This window comes from Sturnira hondurensis, unplaced genomic scaffold, assembly GCF_014824575.4.
Source record: "Sturnira hondurensis isolate 20B ecotype Veracruz unplaced genomic scaffold, ASM1482457v3 Scaffold0009314, whole genome shotgun sequence".
Classification (NCBI taxonomy): domain Eukaryota; kingdom Metazoa; phylum Chordata; class Mammalia; order Chiroptera; family Phyllostomidae; genus Sturnira; species Sturnira hondurensis.
The window spans coordinates 1357160-1383452 of NW_028081945.1; the positions used below are offsets into that span (position 1 = coordinate 1357160).

Here is a 26293-nt window from a genome sequence, read left to right on the forward strand (position 1 = left end):
GAGTAAGTTTTAAACTATAATTTCGGCTGTCCTGGGAGAGCTGGGGATTGAGATAGTAGGAGAATACAGAGTCAGGGAAATTAACAAGAGAAATGAGAGATAGCATGTTCTATATATTTAAAAGGAAAATTCTGAAGCTCCAAGTTCTATGTGGTAACTATCAAATAGGAAAATAAGAACACTATTTAGCAACACAAAGGAACAACTGATACATGCAACAGCTTAGATAAATCTCAAAGAAACTATGCTCAGTGGGGAAAAGAAGACAATCCCAAAAGGTCACATACTGTATATGATTCCATGTATATACCATTCTTCAATAACAAATTGTAGAAAAAAAGAACAGATTAATGTAGTTACAACAGGGCAACACCAGAGATCCTTGTGGTGATGGAACTGTTCTATATCTTAACTGTGGTGGTGGATACAAGAACTCACATATGTGATAAATATACACATACACCTGACTAAAAAGTTAAACTGGGGAAATCTGAACAAAAATGGGTGGATCATTATCAATGTCAATATTCTGGTCATGCAAACAAAACAGAAACATAGGCATGGATACATGAAACAGACTGATAGCTGTCGGGGGATGGGGTTTGAGGGCTGGATGAAAGAAGATGAAGGAATTAGGCAAAATATATATATATGTGTATATATGGACACAGACATGGACAACAGTGTGGTGAGAGCCAGAGGGAAAGCGGGGTGAAGGTAGATAGAAGTGGGCAAAGGGGATACATGGGGTCAAAAAAAGAGGTTTTTTTGACTGACAGGCACACAATGCAGTGTGCAGATGTCTTGTTGAGTTGTACACTTGAAACCTGTATCGTTTTATGAACCAATGCCACCCCAATAAATTCAATAAAAGATAAAATCATGAATCTGTATTTGTTTTTAGAAGATGTTACTGTTGAGGGAACTGGACAAAGGATACAGAGTTTCTCTGTATTATACCTTATAACTGCACATGAATCTAAAATTACCTCAAAATGACAAATTTAATTTTATAAATTACATTACAATGGTGACTTTCAAACTTTTTTTTACTGATAGAAACTTACAAATGATACCATACACAGAAATCTAAGCATCTATTTTGAATCTAGAATGAAAAAAAATAGTTTAATCGCCTATGCTTTTCCCAATGATTGCTAGTGTCAACTTGATGTATTAAGAAGACCAAAGCCAGACATAATGAACGAAGGCCACAAGTGATTAGTGATGTCTGCTAATGGGTACAGTAGGCATTTGTACCTCAAATTTATTATGACATATTTTTTTGCCTGTTGTTAAAGACGTTGGTATGGGTATGTTCCTGCTTGCACATCCTCCACATAACAGTTAAGATCCATGGAAAGCCTAAGGCTTTCTGGAGAAAAGTATGAAAAAAATCACTGGAAGAAAACAATACACTTCCAAAAAGTAGTGTTAACTCTGTTGTAATTAAAAAATCAAACAAAACAACAAAATTCCTGCATTTACCTTTTAGTCACATATATCTCTTATATAGACTTATTTTTTAAAAGATTTTACTTATTTTTAGAGAGAGGGGATGGGAGGGAGAAAGAGGGAAAGAAACATCAATGTGTGGTTGTCTCTCACATACCCCCTATTTGGGACCTGGCTGGCAACTCAGGAATGCGCCCTGACTGGGAATTGAACCAGCAACCCTTTGGTTCACAGGCCAGCACTCATTCCACTGAGCCACACCAGCCAGGGCTCTTATATAAACTATTAATAAGGTGGTTTATTCATGCTTCTTTTTAGCATTCAAATATGTATGCTGCCAGGTAAGGCATTCTTTTTGACTAAAACAAAGTTGGTAATAATTTTATTCTCTCATTCTTTAATCTCAAGTAAAATAATATACTACTCACACTCCACAATTATCTATTTCTTCTATAACTATTTTAAATCATTTCTTTTAGACTAGAGGACATGAGTCTTCTCTTTTTCTCTACCTAAAAACAATGTGCATCAAATCTAATAGAGTTAAAACAAATTCTTCTGATCCATCAATACTTTACCTCAGACCAAGGCTACCAGACTAATTTTCTAAGTGGTCTCTCTGTAATCTAATTTGACCTTTAAACCAGTGGTTCTCAAACACAGACCCACAGACTGCTACTTTTCATACACCTGAGGTTCACAGTTAAAAATGACATATTCCTCATCCTCACTCCAGAGATACTGATTTAGTAGGTCTGGGCTATGACCCATGTCCTATCTAAAAAAAAGTGGGGGGTGGGGGTGGGGCTGGACATTCACTTCAGTGCTCTATTTTACAACTGCTTAAACACTGAACAAAATATACCTCAAAACCCACTAGTTTGCTAACTTTGCCCTCTTGAAAAAAAGCATAGTATCTCACAGTACTTAGAGTCAAGTTCCTAATCTTGGAATTTACCACTTAGTTTAATTCCATATTAACATTCAAATATATAAATCTTTTTATTATGCCAGTTTCTTTCCTATTGTTGGTATATCCTTGTTCAAACTTTCTAGTCATTTTTATTTATATCCATCCCACCCAATAAATATCTTATTAAACTTGCAAGGATCACTTAATTACCAATGCTTCCCTGAAGCCTTCTTGACATCCCAACTTAAACATCACTGCCACAAAACTAGCTTCTGAGATCTGTAGTAGATGAACCTCCTGAGGACTGTTTCCTAATCTATAAACAAAAATCTGACCAGATTAACTCAAAAAAACTATTCCAGTGATAAAACTTACTCTACACTAATCTCTTCCCTTTGTAACCTTCTAAATAATGTATATTTTAATCACTGGTTTATAGTTTGACACTTTATTTTGAAACAGCTGTTAGATGCATAGTTTCCACAATTAAATCATCTACTTCACCCAATAGCAAGCACTAAGATATTTATACAGGGTTTGGCACAAATAACATCCCTTTTTTTTTTTTTTACAAAATCAAGAGCATGTAAATCTGTAACACAAAAATATTATACTGAAGCACACCATATGACATTTTAGGTGAAATATTCAAATTAAAACTATAAATTATTACACCCATATTACTCTACCAACCACACGCAAGCAGGCATTACTTCTGCCAGACCCTGTAAATTAGCTCTAAAGCCTAGAACACAGTGCCTAAGATACCACCTGGGCTGATCTTGATTAAAACATACCCTTTAACACATTCAATCTCCCTCTTCCCCTTTTAGATGAACATGAACATAGATTAACAGCAAATCAATACAAAACAAAACACCTGCCAGTGAAGAACCTTAGTGATTGATTTCCTTCTGGAACCTTGTTTTCCTCCTAGCCACTTCTCTTTCCCTTATTATCCCAAGCTGTAGTTATCTCACAAGGTTCAATCCTGCCCATTATTACTCTCCATTCATCTTGGATCTAAACATTCGTTTCTGTTTGGTTTCCTATGCCCAGCCATGTATAAGATATACATTTATTTAAAATGTTTGCCAGAACCCTGGCCAGTGTGGCTCAGTTGGTTGGAGCACCATCGTGTGAACCGAAAGGTTGTGGGTTCGGTTCCTGGTCAGGGCACATGCCTATGTTGAGGGTTCAGTCTATGTTGGCATGCATACGAGGGGCAACCAATCAATGTATTTCTCTCACATCCATGTTTCTTTCCCTCTCTCTTTCTTTTCCTCCTAAACTTTGGTGGGATCTTCGCCACTGTGTTCTAAGCTTTAGAGGTAATATATACATATAGGGTAAAGTAGATGATTTAATCGTGGAAATTATGCATCTAAGAGCTGTTTCAAAATAAAGCATCAAAATATAAACCAGTGGTTAAAAAATCTGTCAGTTTTAACTCAGAATTCAAAACTCAAGAAGTTATTCCATTTATGTATAACTAATAGTTTACTATTAACATAAAGCAAATAGATTACAATACACCAAACAACTAAAGACTAAAATTTTTAAACTCCACAAACTGATCCAGGGACATTAGCCAACACAATTATCAGTTACTTCCCTTAGGAAATATGTGCAAGGTTAGCAAGCCAAAATTAGTAGCTACCAGGATACTTCACAGAGAGGGCATTTAACTATTTGCCACTCCATGAATCTACTTTATTATCAGAATTAGACTGGTCCAAAAGAAAAGAACAATTAAAAAAAAACTTATTGTTGTTCAATTACAGTTGTCCCCACTTTTCCCCCATTGCTCTCCCCTGCCCTGCACACTCCCCTCTTCTACATTCAATCATCCCCCACCCCCGCCCACTATTGTCCTTGTCCATGGGTCCTTTAAACATGTTCCTTGAGTTGACTCCTCCCTTTACCCTGTAATCCCCCTACACACCCCCATCACTGTCAGTTTGTTCTTTATTTCTTTGTCTCTGATTCTATTTTGCTCCATCATTTTGTTGATTAGGTTCCACTAATAGGTGAGCTCATATGGTATCTGTCTTTCACTGCCTGGCTTATTTCACTTAGCATAATGCTCTCCAGTTCCACTCATGCTGTTGAGAAGGGTAGGACAGGAGTTTCTTCTTTCTTTCTGCTATGTAGTATTCCATTGTGTAACTGTACCACAGTTTTTTGATCCACTCATTTGGGGATAAGCACTTAGGCTGTTTCCAGCACCTGGCTATTGTAAATAACACTGCTATGAACCTTGGGGTGCATAGGTTCTTTTGAATTGGTGTTTCAGGATTCTTAGGTTATAATTCCCAGTAGAGGAGAACAATTTAAATCTCATGAGAGCTCGGACTGGTGTGACTCAGCTAGCTGAACAAAGGTCCACGAAGCCAGTCTGGATGCATAGGGGAGGCAACCGATCAACATCTCTCTCTCACATCAATGTTTTTCTTCCTCTTCCTCCCTTCCTTCCCTTCTCTCTAAAAGTAAATAAATATCTTTAAATCTCATTAGATAACAAAGGTTACTAGATCTTGACACTTCAATGTATCTGTTATATTCCAGGGACATGAAAATCTATCATTTCAACTAGATCTGGTCCTATAAATCCCACTGGACAAATCAGAGTCTGATTCTAAAAGAGAACTTTTAGCCCTGGCTGGTGTGGCTCAGTGGATTGAGCACGGGCCTGCGAACCACACAATCGAGGTTCGATTCCCAGTCGGAGCACGTGCCTGGGTTGCAGGCCAGTTCCCAGCAGGGGACTCATGAGAGGCAACCATACATTGATATTTCTCTCTTTCTCTCCTTCCCTTCCCCTCTAAAGATAAATAAAAATAAAAAAAATAAAAGAGAACTTTTAGATTTCCAAAATATTAAATGAATAAAGAGTTACAAAATATCATAGGATCCATTCTGTTTTAGATTTAAAAATGAAATCTGAATTTATATATTAAAAAATAGACTAGAAATCTCTGAGTTCATCAAAGTCAGAGAGTTAACAAAGAACCATAAAAAATTATATATACATATAAATGTTTATCTTAGTGCTGGCTGGTGTGTCTCTGTAGATTGAGTGCCGGCCTACTCTCCACTCACCCTGTGAACCAAAGGGTCGCTGGTTGTATTCTCGGTCTAGAGCACATGCCTGGGTTACAGGGCAGGTCCAATGCGTGGCATGCGAGAGGCAGCCACACATTGATGTTTCTCTTCCTCTCTTTGTCCATCCTTTCCCCTCTTTAAAAGTAAATAAATATTTTTTTAAAATAAGTACATATATTTATACATATGTGTGTATACATATATATTCAGCATATGAGAAACACTAGGGATGGGAATCAGACTGTTTTCTACAAACAACTACAGGCTTACAGCTGTAGAGCTTACTACTAATTATTACACATATTAACTTAATTCTTAAAACAATTCTATAAGGTAGACTCTATCATTATCTTCATTTTGTAGATCAAGAAACTAAGGCACAAAAAGGTACGTAACTTGCCCAAAAGTCATACAGAAGTGCAACCTTGTTTGAATATAGTTAAACCAAAGCAGTGTGGCCCTAGAGTCTCTACTCTTAAGCTCCAGGCAATACTGCCTCTAAAAAGTACTCTTTGAATTATTTTAATTACTTTCATAATCTTAAGAAATGGGGGGGGCACGGAGCATAAATAAGCATGTTCCAGTATGTCACTCCCCGAAGCTCATTTGTCAGTAGTTCTTCCAGAGTCCTTATTCTTATCCTAGATTCAAGGCTCACCACAACTTGATCCCAATTTCTATTGCTGTAATTCCAATCCTAGATTTTTTACCAAATAACACGAGTTCTGGAAAAACCAACATATCATCTTGAATTGGAATGTACAGAAGCACTAAATACAGAAGGTCTGTCACATGTTATTGTATAAAGACCAGTACTCCCTTATTCAGAGGATCCAAAAATAGTGTCTTGACTTCTCAAGAGGGGAGTCAGCATGATTTCTTAACAAACTATAAAGCACCAAGTATCAGAACCCAAATTTTAATCCTTACTCAACCACAATCTAACTGTAATGACCTTGGGAAATTTATTTAACCTCCCTAGGACACAGTCTACTTGTAAAATACAAGGGAAGAGCTAGAACACTGTAAAAATCAGCTGAGATTAGTACTAAAATGCCAATTCAATGCCCCACTAGATGTAATTATGCAGGTCTGGAAGGGGGCCAAACAATGTTCATTTTAATAAGCACGATAAGGCCACAATGAGAAATATTTATAAAAAATACATTTCACAAGTCATTCTGACACTAGTTTCTTAACTTTAATCACCAGGACAGGGGTTCTGGAGTAAAGTAAGAGTCTCCAGTTCATCATGGAATTTGTTTTTTGTTTTTTCACCTTTCACCCAATACTTATTTTTTTCTTTACTTATTTTTAGAGAAATGGAGGGAGCAAGGGAGGGAAATATCAATGAGTGGCTGTCCCTTACACGCCCCCTGCCACCAGGGACCTGGCCCACAACCCAGGCCTGTGCCCTGACTGAGAATCCAACCAGGGACTCTTTGGTTTGCAGGCCGGCACTCAATTCACTGAGCCACAACAGCCAGGGCTCACATAATACATTAAAAAAAAAAGAAAGAAAAAAATAACAGGATAGATTTGGTAGTGCTACAAACTGAACTTTTACTCTCTTAAAACAGGTACAGTTGATTCAACCAATTTTTAAGCTAATTAAATACCTACAAAATGCTAAGAATCTGCTATATCCTTTCATTAATACTATTCTGAAATACACTTTATCTTTATTTTCTCATAACAATATTTTAAATTTTAGAGACTATTATAATCTCCACTCTACAAGTATTCGCGATTCTCAAAGTTTTCTTTTCAATCTCTGAAAATTCCAAAAAAAACTGAATTTTCATTCAATGTTACCCAGAGCCTGAACCAGTATGAAACTCAAATTATCATCCAAATTCACTACTAATATTTTGCTATCACTGAAAGGAAATATGCTATATTGATAAAGGTATTCTTATAATGCAATCAAAGTCTAAATGTTTTCCTTATTTCTTGTCTGTTTCTTGTCCTTCTGAACTTTTCAACAATGGGTATGTATTTCTTTAATCACGAGTTTCAAAAAAATATATACTACTTTGTCCTGAGTTATAAATGCTTGATGTTCTACTGTATTCAATGTACCATCTCACCAACCCATTTTTAAAAAGAAATGACTTGCACATATATGTATATAAAGAGCCTGTTTCAATTATTTCAGAAAAAAATATTTCAAAAAAATTAACCGGAAGAATTGTTTTAATGGAGGAAGGAGAATAGCACAATAATTAAAATACATATTTTCAGCTTTGCCTTAGAAATCAAACTGCTAGCATTAGTAGCAAATAATAAACCTAAATAAGTATAACTCAGGGCTCATTTAGCAATAATTCTAAAAACTAAATGAGGAACCAGAACTACATCCTTAAAAAAAATAATTTAACAATCTAAATATTGATACTTAATTTCTGTGTTCTGGATTTCAAATTAGACCAGCATTCAAGACATTATTTTAAATCCCATTTAAATAGGCAACTATGCAAAAATACTATCTAAATTATCTGTACTTTTCCTCCTCAAAATTTCTTTTATTTGTCATGATTACAAAAGTGACCCACATACATTACCAAAAAACTGGAAGAGGAAAAAAAACCTCCCACAATCCCAATTACCCAGAAACAAACCACTGCTAAAAATCCTGGTATATTTGCAACCACCACAGCAAAATCTTATTCAGAAAAGAATCATCAATAGAATCATAAATCTCAGAGAGGAAGGTCTGACTAGGAATTGAATATTTACACAATCTCAAACTATCTCCCCACAAATTACTTAATAATGGCAAAAATAAGAAACACTAAGTATATACAATGAAGAAACTACTTAACCCTTAACTAAACAATCAAAATGAACATACGGGTAAGGAGTAAAAGAAATCAAGTGCCTCCAGATGACAAAAACATATATTACTAGTCTTCCAGCCCAAAATGCAAAAATCTGAATCTAATCATGAAGAAATCTTAAACAAACCCAAAATCAGGGGCACTGTATAGCTAGCCTGCCACTATCACAACAGATAAAGAAAAGCTAAGGAACTCTTCTAGATTAAAAGAAATTAAAGAGACCTCAGAACTAAATGCAATCTGTGATCCTGGAGTAGCCAGAGTGCCAGAAAAAAATGCTAATAAAGGGCATAATTGGGACAATTGATGAAAATGGACTATGGACAACAGACTAATTTAATGTGTTACATCAATGCTAAATTTCCTGAATTTAACCACTCTGGTTACCTAAAATATTTGTTCTTACAAAATGCATATGAAACATATTAAGGGCTATAAGAGGGCATGATAATGTGCAATCTACTCTCAAATGGCTCAAATTTGTTTATGTTTATGTAGAGAATGATAAAGCAAGGGCAACAAAATGTTTTAAAAGGGGGGGATATGGGTTAAGTGTACAAGGGATGTTTTGTACCATCCATGTAACTTTTCTGTAACTTTAAAATTATTTGAAAATAAAAAAATTTAAAAAGGCGTTATTTTAAAAGCATTCCTAAACATATAAATGTATATTTTTATATAAACAGAATCATCAGTTTGATTCTAGTTAGTTTAGGAGCCCCTCCCAAATACATCTGTGAAAAGAGTCATTAATTTACAGATGAATTAGAAGTGTCATTCTCTTGCTGTCCATCCAAGGAAACAACCCACCCACCCACCCACCCACACACACACACAAAACTACATATATACCCTATCCCAACTAGTTACACCTAATTAGAAGGCTCAAGATGGAGAGTAGTGAGGGCCCTGGCTGGCGTAGCTCAGTGGATTGAGCGCGGGCCTGTGAACCAGACGATCGCAGTTCGATTCCCAATCAGGGCACATGCCTGGGTTACAGGCCAGTTCCTTGCAGGCTAACTACCAGCAGGGGATGCACAAAAGGCAACCATACATTGATGTTTCTCTCCCTCTCTCCTTCCCCTCTAAAGATAAATAAACAAAATTTAAAAAAAAAAAAGATGGAGAGTAGTGAGCAGCTCTCTGATACTTTGCCAATTCTTGAGGCCCAAGTGTACTTTCTTCAAATAAATTCTGTGAGATTTCCCTATAATTTTATGACTAATCTTAAACTAGTTAGAGATGATTTACTGCTTGTAGCCAAACAAACCCTGTAACAACAGGCTTTTGAAAAACAGAAATAAATGGTGCCAAACAAATAGTACCTAAATTAATCTTCTGTCTATATGTGTGCAGGGGGATAAGTGGTGATAGAAAGAGACTTGACTTGGGGTAGTGACCACACAATACAATACACAGATGATGTATTACAAAATTGCACACCTGAAATCTACATAATTTCATTAACCAATGTCATCCCAATAAATTCAATAAAAACAAATACTGTTTTGGTAGGGGCATAATGATAAGATGTAACAAGGCTGTGTCAATTCAACCAATTATACACCTTCCTTTAAAGAGACACAGAAACAGAAGTAATTCCAAAAGAAACAATCTTATTTTTTGGTGAAGAGTAACTTTGTATCAGACTAACAGACTAACCTCAGACACCACAACCCACTCCCCCATCAATTTACCACTATTGAAACACAGTCCTCAATCATTCACATCAAGAATCTTCCCATCTTCTAGCACATCATTGAAGAGGAAATGGGTTTTCAAATTCCTGAACCCTGTCTTTTTCTAAACAACATATAAAACCAGGTATGAGCAATTCAAGGTCTCTCTGTAAACTCAAAAATAGAAACTATTAAATTTTATCATTAGTCTGTGAAATAAGAACATATTAGAAGCACTGGCTGGTCTGGTATGGTTCAGTGGATTGAGTGCTGGCCTGAGAACCAAAACGTCACTAGTTCAATTCTGGGTCAGGGCACATGCCTAGGTTGCAGACCAGGTCCCCAGTTGGGGGCATGCAAGAGGTAACTGATAGATGTTTCTCTCTTAACTGAAAGATTGTATCTTTCTCATAAAAAGTTTCCTGATGTGTGAACTTCTGAAAAAAACTATTTTCCTGACCATAAGAGTAATAACAATCACTTCTTCTAATCACATTCCTCACTTTTTGCTAAAAAAACAGACACTAGGCTTCATCTTATTCTTAGACCAACAGTGGAAAAAATGGGAATCTGGATAAATTCTATTAAAGTCTTTAAGTAAGAATTATGTTTTCAGTGTCCTTTGAAAACAAAAGTCATCACAGATTTAAAAAATTATAAACTTTTCTGGTCTCAGATAAAATGTTAGATAACATAATTTTGTGAACTTGAACTTTAAAATTGCAGTACAGCTACTACTAACCAAAACTAATTCAATCCCACTGTTATATTACTTTGCTTTTTGCCACAAGCTTGGACCTTAAATGCTGCAACCACATAGGCCATATAACACAGGTGTGATTACTCAATATTATCTTCCTCAATAACAAACTTCAAGACCAAGAATGTTTATTACTTTGGATTAATTGTAAATTGAGCAATCACCTAAGTTGCTAGAAAACTCTTCTTCAGTTGTATAACTAGAAAAAAGAAAGCTGCACAATCATTTGTTTCTCATGTTGATCTGCACACAGGTCCTTTCTTAAACCTAGATTTCACATTTGAGAATTTAAATGTGAGTTTTAAAGTGCAAAAATAAATATTTAATTAAAAATAATCTGTGTCTGACCTGTTGCACTGACCAACATCAAAACAGTTTAGGTAAATAACCAAATCAGATTTTTTTAAGAAGTTGTAAAATTCACCTAAAATACAAAAGTGGCTTCCCTAAATTTCTATAGCTCATAAAATTTTATTTATGAGCTATATATAAGGGGAAAAAACTGATTTCATATTAAGTGAAACATAAGACTACTGTTCTCGACTGTGATTTACATAAAAAAGCACAAGTTACCAATGATTAATACAAATCTTTTCATATCCTTAAAGACACAAATAAATTTATCTTAGCCTGAGTTACCAGTATTTAATTTTTAATACAGCATTTAGCATACGTGTTCATAATAACAAAAAAATTTTTGGTTAATTCCTACCTCTTTATAAAATACTAATTGCAATAGCAATTTTCTTTTTCTTTTTTTTTAGTATTTTATTTATTTATTTTTTAGAGAGAGGGGAAGGGAAGGAGAAAGAGTGGGAGAGAAACATCAATGTGTGGTTGCCTCTCATCTGTCCCCTACTGGGGACCTGGCCCGCAACCCAGGCATGTGTCCTGACTGGGAATCGAACCAGTGACCCTTTGCTTCACAGGCCCTTGCTTAATCCACTGAGCTACACCAGCCAGGGCTTGCAATAGCAATTTTCTATAGTTAAATACCATCTACTTCAAATTTACTGCACTTAAAAACAATTTCAGCCACTAATATTACTCTTTCATATTAAATAAATTTTTAGGTAACACAAAAATATTATTCTTTCAATATTAATAAAAAAGGTAGTCTCCATGTACTCCAACTTGTATAAGTTAGAAAAGAGACAGTGTGCCACTGCAGTATTAAACCCAGCCTAAAAGTCAACTAACATTTATATAGCAACATCTCAAATAGTATCCTTTTTAGTTTGCCAGTGAAGAAACACAATTTTACTGTAAAGTAAAAATAATTCTATATTTAACATTAAAAAGTCTCACTGGATACAAGTAGTTAAAATAGTTCTCTGATCACCATGAATGTTTGAGATGTAAATGTGTTCACTTTAACAAAAGCTTTAAATTCAACAAGAAAATTGGGCACCTACCATCTGCTAAAAACGTTATTATACATCATTAAAATATGTTCAAAAATAAATATAGCTTCTTCTATGAAAATTCCATTGTAATATTTCTTAAGCAGTTTCTGACACTCTTCAAAGTACAATTGGTTTTATACATTTCAAAGACACAATGGCAGCACACATTTAATTCCTAGTAGTAACTTTCAGAAAAGCAGAGCTTTAGGATGTACATAATACACTTTTAAAAATAAAACCATAGGTTTAAGCATTTGATGCATGAAAATAGGTAAATTATCCTTAGAAATAAGAAACCAATTTAAGAAGTTATACTTGTGATAAGACCATAAAGGTATGTAATGTATCCAGGAAAGAATTTCTCCCAACTTATTAACTGGCTTTTCTCCTCACTTCTTTATTTTTAGATCCAAGAAGTCTTAGAACTTACTGTGGTATATATGGTAAAAAATTTCTAACTAGAAGCTGTGAGGAAGATAAAGAAGCCAAAATTGTAAGGAGAGTTATCAGAGACCTGAAAAAATGAAGAAAACTAGAGAAGCCCTGTAAAAGGTTCTAAACTTAAATTGAGATCAAAGGGATCCTATAACTCACTGACAACAAAAGGGAAGTATGATCAACATGTAGTCTCTAAAAATAAAATTTACTCTCCAATTACATTATGATTTTCTATAAATCCACTTAAACAGATAACTAATGCCTCAAATGCAGCTATCCTAAGAACAAAGACCATTTGACTAGTTCTCCCCCAAGGGACCAAACCTTTCAAAATTCTGGCAACAAAATTAATGCCTAACCCTTTTAAAAATTTACCTCGACAATCCTAACATAAAACATAATCAACTGGGTATACATTAATAAAAAACAAACATTTATAGCCATGTTATTTATAAAGTAACCATTTAAATTACAGTGCAATATACTAAAAAAAGCAAGTCTCATTTTACAGGATCCAAAACATTAAAACAAAAAGAAACAAAACCAAAGCAATGAAGCAAGCCAATATGAGGAAAACTAGTAGAGTGAAGGCAGCTTTTCTTATAATTTCTAACTTGATGTTGTTTGAACCAAATAAGTCAAAATGCTTTATTTGTCTAGGCCTGACCAAGGTCACTATCAAGAAAAATATGGTATACACAGTGTTTCCTTCTATGGCTACATTAACTAAAATTCCCATATTAGATAGTAAATTTAAAGTACCAACCTTCTTAACCACAGTTTTTAACCACTTAGTCTTTAAAATGCACGATCTTAACACAACAGTTAAGGATATGGACTTACATGATCAGTCAGCATATTACAAATCCCAACATAACTCAACATTTCACTTTATAATAAAGTATTTCAGAGACTCTAAGTAAGGTTATGTGCTTAGTCTTCCATGATAAAACTCCCTGTGCCAGTTATCTCTACAATTATCTTACAGCATAGAAACTTGTTAATCTAGTTCATATATGAACTTCATGATTCTCTTATTCCACTGTAAATATTTTAGAGCATAATTTACAATAAAATAAGAGAATCATGAAGGGGTGTATACTCTCCAACCTTTTTAAGTATTGCTGGCCTGAAAGGCACTCATCTTTCAGTTGCTTCACAATGAGATGGTCATTAAATGCCATTAATTGCCCACTCATATCTCACTGCTTAGTTTAGTCCAAAAAGATCAAATCAACCTCCCACTAAAGAGGTGAAATCATCATTCACACTTTAAAAAATTCAGTTAAGGACAACATTTAATTTTCTGCCTCAATCTATAACATGCTGAAATTAGCACAAAGTGAATTCAAGACTCTATTACAGTGTGGCTTTTATTTAAAGTCAATTAAAACTGACTAAATTCCACATCCCATAATAGATAAATGGGCATGTGGCAGTGGCAGTGGCAGTGGCAGTGGCAGTGGGTGGGGGGGGGGGGAGGAGATGAAGAACTAAAACCTTTACCTACATAATTATGATAGTATTCCATAAGACAACATTAAAAGGCAGCAAAAGCATGAAGCTTCATTTCATTAAACAAATACACAATTAACTTACAAAATTCTTCAGGAATATATACAGAAAATGAATGCAAAATTTAATAGTGAGAAAAACAAGTGTCTCCACACCCTGTGAAGTAACAGGTTTAGGCTTGTTTGTACAGCTCCCTAAAAATTAATGTGAGAGAGTACAAAAGCTGAAATTCACAAAATTGGTCGAGATGGATGAGAAACGATTTCACTCTAGATTAAAACGTCTAGTGATACAAAATAGGTTGCCCTTACACACTTACTAAACATTTTATCATACTTTGATTGACTGACTAAAAGATGCTTGGATTAAACTGAACAAAAACTATTATTTGTCCCCGAATAATTTTTTTAATGTTTAAGAGTACCTAGCCTCAATATTGAAATTTCTAAAACTACTTGAGTATTATTTTTTCCCAAACTGGTGTCATTTTATTTGCCTCTCAGGAAAAAAACCATGAAATCAATAAACTAAAACACAGCATCGCAATTTGCAGTAAAATCAACACATTTTTGTAAACGGTTTAGGGAAGAAAAAAAGCCCAGTCTTTCCATGTAAACATAATAAGCCTGTAATATGCTGCAGACAAACGCACTGCATGGGGTGTGGAGGACCCGAGCTGATTAGATTACCACAACATCAGCCTGGGGCCGCCATTTTTAGAATCTGTAAAGGACAAAAGAGGGATATTTCACTTTTTACTCCCCATCTTGGAAATTAAAGGGAAAAACGGACTATTTTCCAATTAGGTATTGGTATCTCCAGCCTAGAACTGAATGCGCCTCACCTAATTCTCTCCAAGGTCTCCAGAACTCCAAACACTTTACATTATTCACATCACTAAAAGGGGCAACCAGAAAAAACGGGGTCTAGTCTAAAGCTAACTCTAGCGATTTCCCTTTGACTTTAAATGGGAAGACAGACATTTTTAAGACAGAATCTAGCAAGAACGGGTCTCCACGAAACTAAGGGCAGTGGAAGAGAGCACTCCGGGTTGCTTTTTTCTCTCCCTCCTCCCCCGTTTAGCACAGTGAACCGTTTGTTTCTCTTCTGTGTCTGCTGCCAGTGTTTGTGCCAATCCCTTGGTCAAAATAAGCTTTTCTGAAATGTGCCATATTGTGGTTTCTAAGGCTCCCGTACAGTAAAGGACAGCGATAATCACAAGAGGAGTGGGGGAGGAGACTGAGAAGGCTGGGTACTGGGGTGACCACCTCAGGGGCGGGTTTACCTTCTCCCAGAGAGGATGAGAAGCCGTCTCGTTCTCCCACAAAGAGAGAGAGAGACCCAGGGCGTTCTCTTAACCCTCTTCGTACTGATGATAAAATTATACAGGAGGCTGCAAGTGAATAAAGGGGAGAAGAAAATGAGGCCTAGACGGCTTTTTAGCATCTGAACAAGATGCGGTGGAGGGAAGAGAGGGCTGGCAGCTCCCGGGACCACTTCGACACAAACCCTAATAGTCACAAGCCTCTCTCCTCGCCCAAGCAGCCTTAACCTGATGCCAAGGAGGAGTACACCCCCTCCCTAACTCCCACTCTCAAGGGGGTTTAACTGCCAGTTTCTCCTTCCCCAACCCTAAAACCCGCCATAATGCTCCCTTTCTAAAAAGAGAGAAGAGAAAGGATAAATTCTATTCAAATAAGCAAAGTCTTGCCACAACCAAGGGGTCTCAGAGTCAACGTCGACTTCCCCTCCGGATGGATAAAGATGAGAAGGCCCCTTCCCCGTGGAAACACACGTCCCTTCACCCCGCAAGCCCCATGAACTCCCAAAGAGACGACAGGCACTGACCTGTGCTGTTCACACACCAGAGACCCGAACCCCGTTATTTGTTCGACCACCAAGCAGTCTCTCCACACCTCCACGATCAGACGACCACCCGACAGCAGACACTGCGGACACAGGACCCGGCTCCACACACCCCCTCCCCAAACAGCAGCGCGCAGCCTCTTCAGCAACCGAGGAGTAGGGGAGGGGGCACTCAGGCAGTCAACAGGAACGCAGAGGCGATGGCGAGGCTGCTCAGAGTGTCTATGCCCCTTCTGTTGCCGCTCCCGAGCTCAGGTACGGTCTCCAATTCGGCCCCCTGCGCCCGCTCAGTGTCACTGCCTCTTGCTCTGGGAAAATGGCGGCGACGGCGGCGGCGGCCGCGGCGGCGACGGCGGCGGCGGCCGCGGCGGCGGCGGCCAGTGCACGGGGCCCGCCCGCCCCGCTCCGCAGGGGCAGAGGGGGAGGGGACGAAGCTGCCCGCCGCCATTTTGCTTGTGGGCTGCCGCCCTCAGATGTTCTCTTTCCTGAGACCCCAAGATAGGCAACGGGCGGCGGTCAGGTGGACAGAATTTGTCTTTTTCACAAAACATACACTCAACAACTCACCGAAGTTTTCGGGAAATTTCGGTATTTGGTGAGACTGGTTCTTTACCCCGTTTCCCTGACTATTCCTATCGGTGAGCTTGGGCACGCCACTATACGGTGGGAAAATGACAGTAGGCCCTGGGAAGGACCACCCCTCCCATCACCCTCCTAAATCAAGACACTCTCCCACACTCCTCAAACCACTTCAGTCCTGGTCTTCACCTCCCTTTTTCCCCCTCCCCAGTCTGGCCTCCAGTGCAGCTTGAACTCGGTTAGGGTGTAAAACGACACCCACTAGGGGCTGAGAAGGATCCAGTGCGCAGGCTCCGGGCACCGCATAAAAGAGGAGTTGGCGAGGCTAGCGCCGTCTTGATGGAGGAGCGAGAAACGGAAGAGGTCGGGGGGGTAGAAGCAGCAAGAAAAATACAGCCACCGTCAGCGCCGCCTCCCTGCCACCGAGTATCGGGGTAAAAAAGCTGTCGTTGCATTTGCCGTCGCTGTCTCCTACTTCTCTTGGCCTCAGGGAAGGACTTCCCCGCCAGCGGGACAATGCGGGGACCGGAGAGGGAATCTTTTATGTAACTGATTCAGTGGGGCCGGGGGTGGGGGGCGGCAGACGGTTATCTCGAAGAAAAAAAGGGCAAGACCAAAGAATAAAACATGGGTTTCCCCCCACTAAAATGGCACGGTGATTCCCGTTCCTGTTCTTGGGGTCTTTCCCCGAAATGGCGGTTTCCGTCTTGTCCTTGCCTTACTGCGACCCGGAGCGTTTGGTAGGCGGGGTGGGGAGAGGCTGAGGCAGCTCATGCAGCCAATTAGTGCTTGATGTGCTCTATCGGGCGCGTTGTGATTGGCTAGCGATGACCTCATGCTGCAGCAGCGGGTAGGGCCAGAGCAGTTGGGGGAGGCTGTTGCAAAGGCAGAGAGGGAGAAGTGACGGTGGAGTTCGTTGCTGCCCCGGCGATGTGGAACCCAAGCAGTGGCGAAGGGAATCTCAAGGCTCTTCCCTGATATTTTCTCCTGTCCCTGCGCGAGGTGAGGGCCCCGGCTCGGCCTCTGCGGAACTTTAGGGTGCTGGCGCGGAGGAGGAGACACAGTTTCTTCCATGACTTTTGTAACTGCGTCAGGGCAAGATGGCGCTGGGTCTCCTTGGGGCGCGGGGGGAGAGGCACGTCCATCGCCGCAGCGCATGTGACTGGGCTGCATTCCTGTGGGGTTTGGCTCAGTCCCAGGCTGGGGCGGGGGAGGGGAAAGGGCTTGGGCGGAGGAGACTGGTGCGGTCGGCTTTGGCGGCCTGAAGAGGAAGAGATGACTGTTTGAGAGTGCGTCCCCTCCCCCATACAGCTTACTGCTGCGACGCGGGGCGGGGGGAAGCCCCCGGAGGGACAATGCTTACCGGGTGTGACAACTGTTGGTGGAGGAGGTTTGACGCCCTGTTTTGTTATCTACTTATCTCCTTGCAAAGTAAACTTACGTAATGTGTCAGCTCCTAATGTGGAAATCTGAATCAACTGACTCCTTGAGGGTCACTAGACTGAATGAAAAAGAGAGACTAGCTCCTGGGCCACAACGCTAGGAGTATCAATTATTTTCTGAGAAAACGTGAAGTTTCTCATATCCAAGTAAGAAATAATTCCTAGATTTGTAAGTAAGTTTAAAGAACACCCAGAAACACCTTTTAATTTTCTAAAAGTGACAAGAAACAGGAATTATACCATCGGAATTTGGAGGGCCCTTTTCAAACTTTACTAGTCCTCCCACCCATACTTCACATATCTTTCCTATCTGTATGTTCTGTAATGTGCAATCTTATCAATGTATTTGCTTTTCTGTTTAAGTTTAGGCATTATTAGTAATATACAATAAAAAGTAGTGTAATCTGAAGTTTTAAGGCTGTTTTCAATACCTTTATGTTGTCTTTCTGTCGACCTCTTACTATAGTTTTTTTAAAGGCAGTTATAATCACTAGGTAAATACTAAGATTTTTCCACCATTATGAACGTTACAACCTACTACTTTAAATCACTTTTGTCGAAGTGTGAGCCTCAGTTTTAGTTTCTGAAACCTTGCTAGGTGAAGATCTCCAGCAGTTCAAAAGTTCCTAAGGTCTAAATTGGCAGATGCAGTAAGATAACTCATTTTGATTATTCCCACTTGGCTAAGCTAGTATAGTAGCCATTAACTAAACGAATGAAATTTTAAAATAATTCTCCAGTGTCGGTGAGAATTGGGAGTTTTTCAGCTAGGACGTTTGCATCTGAAGCCTGGCATGTTTTTTTGGCAGAACCACTTCTATTGGTGCCAAGAGATGTTTACTGGACCTGAAAATAAAAGTTTAACTTAAAGTCAAGGTTGTGCTGATTCTTTTAACGTTAGTTGTAGGCTTGGTAGGTTGAAAACAAGATTGATGTTTTTAATTAATTCGTGTATACTTAAGTCCTTACTCCTTTTTGAGGCTTTTCACCCCCCAGTGAAGTAACTTAATTTGAATGAATTGAAAAGCCAGTGATTTATTATTTTTGTGCACTCCGAATATAAATAGGTGTTTTGCCTATAAGGACTTGTGAATAGCTTTAGTTGTCTATTGTATGTGAGTAGCAGCTTTTGTTCTTGCTTAGAAAAGAGGGGGTAAATATGACATCAGAAGATTTTAAAGTAATTTTTAGGCAGTTCTTAGTTTTTGAGTGCCTTTATAAGGAAAAGAGCCAGCTTATGAAAATAACTTTGCAATTACTGACTTTCTTTGACTATCTTACTGCATTTTATGTTTGGGGGCAATTTCATTGGTGCCTATTCCCTGGTAATTCCTACATTTTCATCTCAGAGTTTCAGCTGGAACGTTCAGGTTCACTGGGGCCACAAGTTTCCCGAACTCCTATGAAAAACATAAAGCTTAATACTTGGTTCCTAAGAACTTTTTTCACCCATTTTCTCAGAAAATTTCACTTCTCATATTTCATTATCTGAGTAAAGCATATCCCAGCCTTTCTTTCCCTATTTCTCTTCAAATCTAACCCTGATGGGCTAAACTGAATACCATCTCGAAATAAATGTGCTATTTCATATCTTCAGTGCCTCTGTTCACAACTGTCTGAAGTGCTTCTTCCCACTTTTAGTTAATACAACTTGAGCCTTTGTCTCTGAAACTCTTCTGAATCACTATTTTCGACTAAAATAAGCCAGTCTTTACATTGGTGACCTAACCCAATGCTTGACACTTTGTTGACGTGTACACTTTTTTTGGAGATTGATAACACTTTACTATTGGACCATACAGTCTAAACTGTAAAATAATTTCACTTTTAAAATTTTTTTTATTTATTTATCTTTAGAGGGGAAGGGAAGGAGAGAGGGAGAGAAATAACAACGTATGGTTGCCTCTCATGAGTCACCTACTGGGAACTGGCCCACAACCCAGGCATGTGCCCTGACTGGGAATCGAACCATGATCCTCTGGTTCGTAGGCCTGCGCTCAATACACTGAACTGCACCAGCCAGGGCCAATAATTTCACTTTTAAAACAATATTTGACCATCAGTTTATTTAGAGAAGAAATGAAAGGTTAGGGAGGCCTAGGGGCAAGGTCTCCTTCTTTTAAAAGATGAGTGGGCCCCTGGCTGGTGGAGCTCAGTGGATTGAGCATGGGCCTGCGAACCAAAGGATCAAGGTTCAGTTCCCAGTCGGGGCACATGCCTGGGTTGCAGGCCAGTTCCCAGCAGGGGACTCATGAGAGGCGACCATACATTGATAGTCTCTCCTTCTCTCCCTCCCTAAAGATAAATAAATAAAATCTTCCAAAAAAAAAAAAAAGATGATTGGGAAGTGGGACCCAGCTGATGGGACAGAAATGGTTCTGCCCCAAAAAAAGATGGAAAGAAAAAAACTGCCCTTTTTCGTTCTCAGCCTTTTGACTAAGATCAAGTGTTGTATCTGTTCTTACCAGTTTCATCTCTGAACATTTTCTCTCCAAGGGGAGTATGTTAAATGTATTTCTGGAGCAGGGAGGTGGAATAGGGACTTGCTGTGTCCATTCTGCACACCAACAAGGAATTGCAGTACTTCCAGGAATGGAGTACCAAGGAAAAAAAAACTGACCTTAATATTAGTCGACATCCATATTTCTCAAATCCAGAGGACATTTTAACTTACAGAATTCCAACAGTATGTAAAGCCAGTGATTTTTGTAGGTTGTATAATTCCTCAATGCATTTAGGAATTCTCGAGGTATGTAGCATTTGCTCTGATACTGGAGGACTCAACTTGTTATGCCCTTGAGTTTAATTATTTTTGTCACTTGTCATTGATTAGTGCCAAGGTCATAGTAAAAATGTTCTGAATCATCTGTGACTTTTAACTGAATTTTGTTTCCATATGAAATTTTCCTCTGCTCCAGCCCCACCCAACTTTACTGTCCTCTAAATGTAGAATGAAAAGATTTATATCTGAGAATAGTTTGAACTTAAATCATTAAGTACACCTTAAAATGTTAGGGGTAAACAATGTACACAACCTGGTAAGTTTAATTTCCTGAAAAGTGAGTGAAATGCTATCTCCTTTTAAGCAAGGGGTTACTTAAGTTAACACTAAACCTGAAATCCATATTTACAAATAGTATTCAAAAAAACTTTCAAGGGTTGTGGATACCTTGAATCAACTCAAGTTATTTTTCTTAAGAAAAGAGAAGTAATACGTTTATTCCTAAGTATTCAAAAAATGTTTTCAATGTTACCTGCCCTCTGCTCTCTGAAAAGATTAGGCCCATAGTCTCCCTGTTGACTGTTTATGTTCAGTTCAAGTTTAAAACATCTTTAAGTATGGAATTTCATCTGAAAATTGGAGACACCAGTAGTATTTTGTTTCCACCTAAATGAAGCAAATAAGCTAGCAAAAAAAAAAAAGAGGCTTATACAGCCCATCATTCTCTGGGCTGATTTAACAGAAGATTTAGTTAAAAGGGTATTTTATTGTGTAATGTAAACTTTAGTATCAAATCTAAAAGCAGGGCCAGTGTAGAAGAACTGCAAAATCTACCAGTGGTCCTTCATTTGCTTGGAGAAGTGAGTGGTGGTTTAAACAACAAAATTTTGAGGGTAACTAAAATTTTATTCCTGTTTGAGCTCATGATTTTTCTTTTGTTTTTTAAAGAAAAGTATTTTATGGCTTTTTTCTCTGATGAATATGTTTGCCATAGCATTGAAGTATGCAGCATTTATCTTGCATTTGTACCTTTTATTTCAAAAAATTGGGTTTGGATTTTTTGCTCCTTTTTTGTAAGCATACCACATAACAGTGGCAGTCAGCATTGTCTTTGAGGTATAGAATATATCTTCAGTGAACAAACTTTGATGTGGTACTGGTCCAAAATAAATTGGATATCAGCCTAGTTTACTGAGAATGGAGGGGAATTATTGGAAAGTTTGATTTTTAAGGACAGACTAGAAGTTGTTAACTGCTAGTGACTCTCCTCACCCCCCCCCCACAAAGAGTGCTTTCTGCCCAGAAACATGTTTGATTCTAATACATATACTTTATCACAGTTAAGTGATAATTTAATCCAAGGTCATACAGTAGTGATTTTAACACCTGACTCTCTGACTTCACCAGAGTTCATAATTCTTGCCCTGCTTATAGTGTCTGAATGAGGCCTAGTTTTAAATGGAGACACAGGACAGTGAAATATGTTAGAACTTGTTCTAAATCTTACCTAAATTCTCCTGAGGGAAGGGACTGGCTCTTGGTGCCTTTAATGCAGATAAAGTAAGAAAAGCCTGAGTGAGAGAATAGGAAAAATAGATTTTAAGAAAGTACACGAAACATTGCAGAAACATTCATGCTACTTGCCTGGAGATAAGAACTGACTTCAAGAAAAATAATTATTTGAGATTTGGTAGTTTTCAAAGATGAAAGTCAAAGCTGAGTAGATTTAACAGACAAATGCAGCAAGAAAACTAGCATGTCCACATTTTAGACCTAGGAAAAGGAAAGGATTCCATTTGTTTTTGGTGGTGTGTTTTTTTATAGCTAAAGTACATGCTGGTACACATTTAACTGTCTGGTTAGCCATAGTAAGAATAGTAGTATTTTATTCATGACTATCCTAAGAAATACCTTTCACTAGATGATTCTATAAAGCACAAAAATGATAGCATGTTTAAGTCTTTTTAAATTAAAAGATTCTATAAGGAGTGGAAATTTTTTTTGAGCCAAGTTTTCTGCCTCATTTTAGGATTCTCTACCTAAGGAAGTTTTCCTCCTCCTTAGAAAGTAAAATAGTGTAAAACAATTCCAAAAATTGTGAAAACCATGTACTTGATTAACCCTCTGAAACTAGGTTGCTTCTATCACCAATGACTTGATTCCTAAGGGCAAAGTTACATGAATGATTTGTGAGCACGAGGTGGTTTAACTCTAAATTTGGGGAAATTGCTACCTTTTTGTTAAAAGCTTAGATTATTATAGCAGGGTAAGAGTTTGACAACTCTCAGCAGGAATTTCTAAACTTCTTTATCACATACTTTCCATACATTATGCTCAGTGCCTGTTTCTTAATGTCTTTCTGATAAACTTTAGTGTCATTAGGAAAAGAGAGAATCTATTCCTCCAGTTTAGTTTAATCTCTAGTATTTAAATGTTTAATGAAGGAAGGCTGTGCTAAGGTGACAGCTCATTCAGGAAGAAACTTGGGTAAGAAAGAAATGCCAGATTACTTTTTTTCATTCTGCACAAGAGTGGAAACCTGAAAAGGCAGCGAAAATACTTTTCTCAGGTTCACATGATAACAATAATGTATTTTAGGCATCTCTGTGTCCTAAACACAACTTGTCTAAAAGACAGTCTGTGGTCACTTTCTGTCTTTATTCTCATGTTCTCACTTTATGGCCAGTTAAAGGGCAAATGGAAGTTAAAAAGATAACAGGATTTGTCAAATGAATCATTGAAAAATATTTTAGAAAATTAAATGGCTGGGATAAGAGATATTCTCATGATGACATTTGAAGTCAAGGGTTCAGAAGTGTGCCACCTTTGGATTTTTTAGGTGTCTAAAAGTTAACTAGTTCCTCCCTGTTTTCCTCCCACAAATTCAGACTGTAAATTTTGGTATTCCTGGGAAATAATGAAAGATTATATGCAATAACCATATTTTGCCGAGTATAATACGCACTTTTTTGCCCAAATTTTTGAGGGAAAATAAGGATGCGTGTTTGCATAGGTATAATGATTACGTACCATAGGTATGATAATCCCGTGTACGATGTGCACAAAAGTGGGTGTGCATATACATGGGAGCACATGGTACATAGCAAAATACGGTATTTACCTTTATAACATTTTGTGAAAGTTCTGTATTTTAATGTGCTCCAGATGTGGGTGGTCTTACATAACCTATAACATTTAATTACTTAGACTATACCTTATTAAAACTTCTTGGTTTATATACTAATATCCTTTGCTACTTGCTACTTCTGTCTTTCCTGTTTTCATTACAGTGGTACCTTGGTACTCGTAGTTAATTCGTTCCAGAACCCATGACAAGTGCCAAAAACAAAACTGACGAGTACTGAACGATGGAGCATTTTGTCTTGCGGGGTGGCATCCTGACTCATACAAGTTCTAATGAGTGCAACAAGTCCCCAGCAAACGCCGAATGCTGAAACATTTTTTTCTCATCAAAATGCAACTGAGTACAGGGTTTACTGAGTTTTGACGCTGATGGGTACCGAGGTATGACTGTAGCTGCTTCTCTGCTTAATTTTATTAGTTCTTAGTCTTATGTCCCCAGCCACTTTTTCACCAATTATGTTCATCAGTTCCCACGCCTTTACCTGTTGATGACTCCAGAATTGATAATCTGTGCTCAGATAGAACTACTAAATATAGATACTTAAAACTAAACAAATTCAAAACAATTTCTTTTCTCTCTCAACTTTTCTCCTTATGCAGTAATACCTCGGTACTAGTCGGCTTCAGAACTGGTCAAACCCTGTATTTGTTTCATTTTGACGAGAATAAAATGTTTCGGGACTCGGCACACTTGCTAAAACTTGTATGAGTTACAACACTGCCCTGCAAGAGAAAATATTTCATCACTCATCGCTTGCCTGTCACTTGGCACCCCTCTCTGGATGAAACAGAAGTCGACCCATCAGTCTCCCGGTAGCTCACCAACAGTACAGAACCCCCACGTATTCATCATTACTGTCTTGTACTTTTGTGCACTCTAAGTGCTAATCATGGGTTGCAAAAAGGTTAAGGGTGATACCACTAAGCCTAAAAGGCAGTTAATAAGAACCACAATTGAAAAGAAAAAAGAGATCATAGCTAAGTATGAGAGTGGTATAGGTGTGACTGATATTGCTCTAATGTTCAAGATGCCGAGAACGACGGTCTCTACAATAGTGAGAAATAAGGAAGCAATTAAAGCAGCTAGTGTTGCCAAAGGTGTAAAGTCTGTAAGTAAGCAACGTTCACAGACATTGGAAGAAGTTGAAAAATTGCTTTACATCTGGATTAATGAAAAACAATTAGCAGGTGACAGCATTTCTGAGGCAATAATTTGCGAGAAAGCTAGGCAGTTGCATGCTGATCTTTTAAAAGACAAGCCTGGAACAAGTGGTGTGAGCACTGAAGTGTTTAAAGCCAGTCGTGGATGGTTTGATAAATTTAAAAAGAGAATTGGCATCCATAATATGGCGAGGTGTGGAAAGGTCAATGATGAAGATGTTAAAGTGTTAGTGGAGGAGCATAGAGCAGAGCTCAGCACTGAGGAGCTACAGGAACTTCAAAAGAAGCAGCAACAGATAGTGGCTGAGAAAATTTCTTCAGCTGAGGAGGAGGGAAGGGAGGAAGTGTCTACTACACTGATAAAAGAAATGTGCAGTAAATGGATCGAAGTTCAAAACTTTGTGGAAAAGTATCACCCAGACAAAGCTCTAGCAAGCCGAAATGTGGACCTGTTTAATGAACAGACAATGTCACACTTTAGAAACATTTTGAAACATAGACAAAAACAAGTTTCTTTTGATAGATTTTAAGTGAAACTCCCTAAATCCAAGTTTCCAATAGTGTTCAGTAAAGCCAAGAGACAGAAAACAGAAGAAATCCCTGAGAAAGCATCTGAAACTGTCTTGGAAGAGGACTCCTCTTCCAACAGTTAACCCCTTTCCTACTCCTCCACCTCACCGTCATCCCATTATCCCAGGAACTCTCGCTACAGGTAAAGTGAAGTTAAACTTTATTTATATGTAATTTGTTGCTTTTTTTAAAAATCCATGTTGTTTAGTTTTAGGGTTCTGTATTATAGAACAACCTCGTTACTTAGTATTAGCCCATTAAAAATAAACGTTCTGGGGAACTTTCAAGCATTATTTCTAATTACATTATTTCTTTTGGGAAAAAATTGTTCATTACTCATTGGTTTGAGGCACTCATCACAAGTTCTAAAACGAATTAACAAGTGCCAAGGTACCTTTCACTATATTTTCTTTTTTGGTTAATAGTTCTACCCTTTGGCTTAATTTATGTAATTAAACATCTTTTGAAAACAATTTTTTGTGCTTAAAACATTTAATTCATCAATGATTTGAAGATCAAGTCGAAACACCCTATGACGAGCGAGATCCTTGGCCCTCCTAATGAGCCTCATGGATACCACTGAAGTTAAAATGACCCAAGTTTGAATATTTGCTCTTCCTCTTCAAGAAGTTAGGTAGTTTGTTTCCTGGGCCTCAGTTTAATAGTCCATAGAAAAGGTAAAATTTTAACTGCTTCAT

The 26293-nt window shown here is 38.0% G+C and overlaps 1 protein-coding gene and 1 non-coding gene across 4 annotated transcripts in view; one reads left to right on the top strand and one right to left on the bottom strand.

The window, feature by feature from the left end:
- Positions 1-16334, bottom strand: part of KMT2E (lysine methyltransferase 2E (inactive)) — an 89338-nt gene extending 73004 nt beyond the window's left edge. For 2 of the 3 annotated variants that reach the window (XM_037057064.1, XM_037057063.1), the window contains exon 1: positions 15960-16333. The gene's annotated coding sequence lies outside the window, so the exon portion shown is untranslated. Of the gene's footprint in view, positions 1-15959 lie in introns of all 3 variants that reach the window. The other variant, XM_037057065.1, reaches the window with a different exon arrangement.
- A 4080-nt stretch (positions 16335-20414) lies between these two features.
- Positions 20415-20604, top strand: LOC118994450 (U2 spliceosomal RNA). Its single transcript, XR_005068049.1, has one exon. It is a non-coding gene; the product is annotated as a U2 spliceosomal RNA (small nuclear RNA).
- The last annotated feature ends 5689 nt before the right edge of the window (positions 20605-26293 follow it).